The sequence below is a fragment of the Canis aureus genome, chromosome 11 (genome assembly GCF_053574225.1).
Source record: "Canis aureus isolate CA01 chromosome 11, VMU_Caureus_v.1.0, whole genome shotgun sequence".
NCBI classification, from domain to species: domain Eukaryota; kingdom Metazoa; phylum Chordata; class Mammalia; order Carnivora; family Canidae; genus Canis; species Canis aureus.
The window spans coordinates 38,196,006-38,204,027 of record NC_135621.1 but is presented as its reverse complement, the minus strand read 5'-3'; the positions used below and the strand labels follow the sequence as shown (position 1 = coordinate 38,204,027).

At 39.7% G+C, this 8,022-nt stretch overlaps 1 pseudogene; it reads right to left on the bottom strand.

Moving 5' to 3' along the window:
• Window positions 1–4,464: 4,464 nt before the first annotated feature.
• On the bottom strand, window positions 4,465–5,519 carry LOC144323030 (GPN-loop GTPase 1-like; annotated as a pseudogene).
• Window positions 5,520–8,022: the final 2,503 nt, after the last annotated feature.

The following is an 8,022-nucleotide window of genomic DNA, read 5'->3' as shown; positions in this document are numbered from 1 at the left end:
GAAAGGGGAACCCTCTTACACTGTTGGTGGGAATGTGAACTGGTGCAGCCACTCTGGAAAACTGTGTGGAGGTTCCTCAAAGAGTTAAAAATATACCTGCCCTACGACCCAGCAATTGCACTGTTGGGGATTTACCCCAAAGATACAGATGCAATGAAACGCCAGGACACTTGCACCCCGATATTTATAGCAGCAATGGCCACAATAGCCAAACTGTGGAAGGAGCCTCAGTGTCCATCGAAAGATGAGTGGGTAAAGAAGATGTGGTTTATGTATACAATGGAATATTCCTCAGCTATTAGAAATGACAAATACCCACCATTTGCTTCAACGTGGATGGAACTGGAGGGTATTATGCTGAGTGAAGTAAGTTAGTCGGAGAAGGACAAACATATGTTCTCATTCATTTGGGGAATATAAATAATAGTGAAAGGGAATATAAGGGAAGGGAGAAGAAATGTGTGGGAAATATCAGAAAGGGAGACAGAACGTAAAGACTGCTAATTCTGGGAAACGAACTAGGGGTGGTAGAAGGGGAGGAGGGCGGGGGGTGGGAGTGAATGGGTGACGGGCACTGGGGGTTATTCTGTATGTTGGTAAATTGAACACCAATAAAAAATATTTTAAAAAAGATTAAAAAAAGAAAAAATAATAATCCCTTGTATGAATGCGTTTTTTAAGATTTTATTTGTTTATTCCTGAAAGACACAGAGACAGAGAGAGGCAGAGACACAGGCAGAGGGAGAAACAGGCTCCATGCAGGGAGTCTGACATGGCACTCGATCCCTGGTCCCCAGGATCATGCCCTGGGCTGAAGGCGGTGCTAAAGCACTGAGCCACCCAGGCTATTCTGAATGGTGTATTTTATGCATACTTCAGCTGGTAGACATTTTGGGGTTTCGAATTTTTAGCTATTAAGAAAATTGCTGCAGATGCCTGGGTGGCTCAGTGAGTTAAGCTTCTGACTCTTGATTTTGGCTTGGGTCATGATCTCAAGGTTGTGAGGTGGAGCCCCACATCAGGCTCTGTGCTCAGCCTAGAGTATGCTTGAGATTCTCTCTCTCTCCCTCTCCCTCTGTCCCTCAACTCTGCATGTTCTCCCTCTCTCCTTCTCTCTCTTTTTCTCTTTTTGTAAATAAAATAGTCAAGAAAAAAGAAAAAAAATTGCTGCTATGAAAAGAGTTGAAAGTTGTTGCCTTTGGAGACAGAGCCTAGGGTCAGAAAAGTAGAGCAAAGGATTTGTGTTTTTCTTTTACAATCCTTTTCAAATAAAACAAGTAAATGATACATTTACGTAATGAACAAAAACCCAAAAATACCAGAGATACCACTCTAACACCTGTAGTTATGGACTGAATCATGCCCCCCAAATTCATATCTGGAAGCCTTCGCCTACAGTGTGATTGTGAGCAATGAAGCCTGTAAACAAGAATTGTTAAATGGGGTCATAAAAGTGGAACCCTAGTCCTCTTGGATTAGGTGTCCTTATAAGAAAAGGAAGAGACTAGAGTTTGCTCTCCTATGTGCAGGCAATAAGGAAAGACCAGGTGAGGATATAGTGAAAAAGTGGCTGCCAGGAAGAATGCCCTCGCCAGAAACCAAATCAGCCCAAACCTTGAGCTTGGACTTTTGGTCTCCAGAACTGTAAGTAAATAGATTTTTGTTCTCTAAGCCACTTGGGCTGTGGTGTTTTGTTATGGCAGCCCAGGCTGACTAGTACACATTTCAACACAGTACATATGTTAAAGTTATACTTTTAGGATCTATAATTATTGTCTATTTTTTGTTGTGTTTACTAAATCTATTGATCTTGGATAAAACAATATCAATAGAAAACAATAATTAATGGATTAATAAGACTCACTTTGCAACAGTAAATAAATTTATTTTTGTGGATTTTTTTCTGCAAACCAGAGAATCATAGAGCCAGTGGTGTAAGTTTCAGCCCAAATGGAGAAGACCAATGCCTCAGCTCAAAGACAAAAAAAGTGAGTTCCTCCTTACCCTGCCCTTTGTTCTACTCAGGCCTCCCACGGAATGAATGGGGCCCATCTACACGAGAGCCATCTGCTTTACTCCCTCCTCCAATTCAAGTGTTACTCTCCTCCAGAAACACCTCCACAGACACACCCAGAATAATGTTTAACCAGATATACAGGCACCTGTGTCTCAGTCAAGATAAGATACAATTAACCTTCATAATTACTATATGTAGAAATAACTCTTGTGAACTTTTCAATTCTAGTCAAGACACCCAAATACTTCCAGATCCTATATTTCATGGAGTAAGTCTGGATAAGCCAAAAGTAAGCCACTCATCATTGCTCTAGCTTGATTTTTCTCTCTCCCAGCCTGCCTTTCCATTTATATTGTGTTGTAGGATTATTTCATAGCATTCTATATCAGAAATAAATTCTTAATTCGCCCATTTAATACACATTTTTTGACTAACATTAACCTAATTTCATTGGTTGGCTATAACTACATTACTTAAAAATATGTTTAGGAAAATGATATATTACTAACTTTATATTTCACGGTAGTAAATTCTGTAAGCAACACATTGTTCTATGCAAAAAAAGCCTCATGATTTCTGCAGTTAACTTCATTCTGAGAAGGCAATGAGGTAAAGAGGAGCACAGGGTTTGGAAGCAAAGTGCCAGGTTTCATGTGTTCATATGCTACTTACTTACTATATGACTTTAGGTATGTTAATTATCCCTGCTGTGCCTCAGTGTCCACATCCATTAAATGGCATAGGAACATCATAACTTGGCTAACCCATCAGCCATTCCACTTTCTTCTCCCCTGTTCCTCCTGTTCTAGATGTTTGAAAGCCAGATACCTTGCCAACCTTCCTTATAGCTAGGCGTGACCAAGTAACTCATGTCTGGTCAATGAAGAATAAGATAAGGAAGTCTGCTGGCCACTACCTGAGAAGGTTTATGAATTTTAAGAAAAAGAAACGAGAAACTTCTTGGACCACTTTCCTCCTTCTTCCTGACTAGAAAGTACATGTGTTGCATAGAGCTGTGGCAGCCATATTGTTACCATGAGGCAACAGTTTTGCTACGAATGGTGGATTTGAAAACAGAAGAAAATAGGTTAATTCTTTTTTTTTTTTTTAAGATTTTATTTATTTATTCATGAGAGACACAGAGAGAAGGCAGGGACATAGGCAGAGGGAGAAGCAGGCTACTTGCAGGCAGCCCGATGTGGGACATGATCCCGGAACTCCGGGATCATGTCCCAAGCCGAAGGCAGATGCTCAACGCTGAGCCACCCAGGCATCCTGCTTAATTCTTATTAATAAACTATCCCTGATTTAGCTCAGATTTCTTGTTACATGAGAGAAAGAAACCCTTATTTGTATAATTTCTGTTACATTCAACTGACTGATTTCTGGTTTTCAAGTGAAAATAGTAACCTCATATTATTAAATCAAACGATACAGGTAAAAACCTGACCCAGCACAGTGTCTGGTACATAGGACACACACGATAAACAGATTTTTTTTTCTACTTCAAATGTGTAGTTACAAACTAGTTTCATCACACTCTTCTTATTGTCACTGCCAAGAATATATTTTTGTTGTTAACTACCAAGAATATTAACACCAACATCACCTAGTCAAATAATTGGAGCTACAATTCTTTTCTGAGAGGTATACTACATTTTAAGTATAAAATCAATATTTTTAAAGCTAATATAATAACATCTGGATCATTCTTGTTACTGCTTTCCTAATTAATGAAAACAATTTAATATGTAGTTTATCCAGAATATCGTAATTTCTGTTAGTGGCGTTCCTTGAATCCTTTTTAGTAACTTAGAAAAAAGTAGGTCTTTGGTTTTTGGTTTGTGTATTTTTTTAAATTAAAAACTCTCTATCCAAGTCACCATCCAAAGCAGGATTTGTATTCATTTATCATATGTTTTGCTGACTCTCTTCAATGAACCTGTTGTCCTACAATGAGCTACCCTGTGTGAGGCACCACTTGCACCCAACATTGATTGGTTGCCAAAGAGACTCTACTGCCACCCTGGGCAAGCTCATGCTTCCTCTTTCCCTTTCTGCTAAATGGCGGGGGAACTCATGGCACAGGGTCAAGGGCAAGATGGGAAAGTAGAGGACAGATCCAGCCTCATAGAAATTGGAGGTGAATAGTAAGTTCTCTCTTTTCCATCTATCAGCAGCAAAAGTACTTGAGTTCAAATGATAAAACTTGAGTTTTAGGCTTGAAGGGCTGTCCAGGATCCAAGAATAGTCAGAATATCCTTCCTTGCATAAATCCAAGGGAAAGGCCAAGGGGCAATGGCATATACCCGTCAGGTCCGGTGGTCTTTCCCTGGCTGCATCTGGGTCAAATTTTCCTATAAGAGAAACTGCTACTTTGAACAAAATTGTCCTTTACAGTAGCCCCTAATCAGAGGTTAGGATAGTTCCTTCAGAGTTCCAAAATTTTGGACTTCTAGAAACTACTTGTTTCTCTTCCAGTACTCTGCCATTGATTCTTGCATCAAATTCTGGAATGATGGCTCTTCAGAGCTTTCCTCTGTAACTCTGTGATCAGTATCATCAGTATCACTGTCGGCTTTGTCATCCTCTTCATCCAAAGTTCCCCAAGTCAGGATCAAGTCAGAAGGGTTGAGAGCAGGAGAGAAGCTGTCTGTGGCCTCTCTTTAAGTTTGTTATAAACTACAAACTCATGTTGAGTATTGGACATTGTCCAGTATGTGTCCAAGGCTACTGAGCCCATATCTTTTCGAAGGTGTTCCAGTTGTTCTTTCTGCTCCTGGCTCTGTGCACTGGCCAGTGACTTCTCTAGACGTTCATAATCAGGACGATATGCCCTTTCATATTCTTCTGCAGCACTGGTGACTTGCACGAAGGGTTCATCTAACTCTGTGCCCAGAAAGCACTCACCTCCCTAAGTGAGCTGTAAAACTCATCCAACACCAGGCCCATTGAACAAGTCAGGTTACTGACATATGGAGTCTCTTGATTCAAGACATCTTAGAAAGCCTCAAAATCTTGCATCCATTCCACTGCAAAGCTGTGATCAATGCTGTCACTTTTATTCATAACCACAATGAAAGGCAGCTTGGTTTTGTACAAGATGCTGCAAGCATAGAGTATATTGGACATGAAGGTCACTGGGTTGGTACTTCTTGATGTATAACAACTTTTGGAAATGAGGATGCCAGGGACTCGGTGATGATTGTCCCAGAAGCTGACCATGTGAACACCTCAATCTGTCCAGGTAGGTCAATCAAGACATATTTAAACATATTCTGGGCCTTCTCAATAAATTTCATCACCTGATCAAATCTGGTAGCAAAGAGATTGATTAAGGTCCCTATACCACCACTGGGCACAAGTCCATATTGTTTCATGACTTCTTTATACTTCACGGTGTCATGAATGTCGATAGTGGCAGGAAAGGGTACTTCCTGTACAGCGGGGTCCAGATTAACCATGTAAGGCAGAGAGCCTTGGCTATGCAGGTGTCCAGTAAGCCTCTACTACTCCCGCGCCTTGTACATCACCTGTGCAAAGGTGGTTCTGCAGATCCCACTGGTCCTAACACGGCAGACACACTGGGGGTCAAGGATGCCCAGGCCTGTGACTCAGCTGCCTCTGTGGGTGCCACCATCTTTCTCCTGGTTCTCTCCACTCCTCTCCATGTGCCTGGAGAGCTTTTGTTTGTGTTTTGGTCAACTTTTCTAAATCTTATGCATTATTTCTCAACAGCATTGTTGCTGACTAAACAGAGTATGCTTTCCTTTGGGGCCCTCTTTTGAGAACTGGCAATCCCTTCTTGGCTGTTTTTCTCAGTGGATTTCCAGGTCATGCTCCCTTGAGAAGCCCTTCCATTTCTCCTTCAGTCTTTACTTTCATTAACTTCCCCCAGAGAAGGGATCTGTTCATGAAGGCTGGGCTGCTTGACGTCAAAATATTTATTATTCAGAGTATATCTGTAGCACTCAGTGATGTATTATTCCAGTTGTTTTGTATGAGTGTAGGTGTGATGTTACTCTTTGCACAGTTGGGTGGTGATAGAAGTCTAGTGGAATAAAGATTGAGGACAATTACACGTCCCACCATAGGCTGTCTTTCAATGGAAGGGATTCCTTTCAACTGCTTAGAAAACGTATAAACATGGAAAACAATGAATAAGCCAACTTTATGGCCATACTGATATTCAATGGTACATGGGATTCTAGAAAGAATTACCTGTTTGTAAGAGCACTGCTTGTTAGTTACTACTGAGTTTCAGTGTCTTGTTTGTACACAAAAGCGGGACTTTCTTTCTTTCTTTCTTTCTTTCTTTCTTTCTTTCTTTTCTTTCTTTCTTTCTTTCTTTCTTTCTTTTCTTTCTTTCTTTCTTTCTTTCTTTCTTTCTTTCTTTCTTTCTTCTTCTTTCTTCTTTCTCTCTCTCTCTCTCTTTTAAGAGGTAGAAAGAGAGAATGCATATGTGCATGAGTGGGAGTGGGAGAGGCAGAGGGAGAGGGAGAGAGATAATCTTAAGCAGGCTCCATGTCCAGTGCAGAGCTGTGTGGGCCTCAGTCTCATGACCCAAAGATCATGGCCAGAGATGAAATCAAAAGTTGGAGGCTTAACCAACTGAGCTACCCAGGTGCCCGCTACTTCTCTTATAACCAAAGTAGAAGCCAGGATTTAGACCCACTTTGAGGAATTTAACACAGTTTGTATTTATTTCAGTGCAGTTTCAATTCCCAAAGGATCAAATATAATTTTTCATAAAGTTTGGATCTGAGATAGTCTATAGAACAATGTATCAATATACTTCCCTGCACTGAGCATAATTAGAACATCTCTGTATATGGTGGTATAACATGATCTTATTATAAACTACAAACTCATGTTGAGTATTGGACATTGTCCAGTATTTAATTCACATGATTCGTTCTGAGTTTCTGACTGAGATCATTCTCTCTGGCCTTGCCTATTTCTCCTGGGACCCATAAAATATGCAACTAATTGAATTTCATGACTGTACTATTTCTGCTTCCTTTCCTGGAAAAGGGGAAATCATTCAGATGAGCTTTCAAACTGCCTTATAGATAATGACTGAAATATTTTAAAGGATCTCTTTTGTTCTAAAACTGCTCTAATACAGTAGTCCCTAGTCATATGTGGATTTTTGAAAGATTGAAATGTACAAATGTGGCTATTTCAATTTCAGATATGCTGTACATATAGAATACATCCCAGATTTCAAAGACATGTGAAAAAATACAATAACATATTTCATTAAATTTTTTATAATGATCACACGCTGAAATTTCAAAATTGTGAAGATATTGGCATAAGTAAAATGTATTGTTGGTAAAATACATTCTTAAAATTAATTTCACCTATTTTTATTTACTTTCTATAATGTGGCTACTAGAACATTTTTAAATTACTTGTAATGATCATATATCTGTGGCTTATATTACATTTCTATTACACAGTGAAGTTCTAAAAAGACATTCTGGGACACCTGGGTGGCTCAGTAGTTGAGCGGCTGCTTTCAGCTCAGGTCGTGATCCGGGGGTCCTGGAATCTAGTCTCACACTGGGCTCCTCACAGGATGTCTGCTTCTCCCTCTGCCTGTGTCCCTGCCTCTCTCTGTATCTCTCATGAATGAATAATAAAAAATCCTTTAAAAATTAAAAAAAAAATAAAGAGACATTCTGTTAAGTCCTAAAATTAACTCCAAATGCCTTCAGAAATAAAGTGCCAAGTAAGGGGTTTCCTTGAACTTCAATCCCTAAAAGCCAGCAAGCAAAAGAAATACACCTTCTCTCTTCAAAAATATTCATTCTCCATCTCCAATTACATATTACTTGGGGGCTATTAAGCTCCTCTTTTAAAAAGTGAATTGAAGAAGATTAGGCCAGGGTCATTCCCATCTTAGCATCAAATATATAATCAGATAATTAGCTTGCTTTTCCCCTAAAACCTAGGAAAGACAAATGAGTCTTTAGAGAATCACAGACCTTTTCGTAATA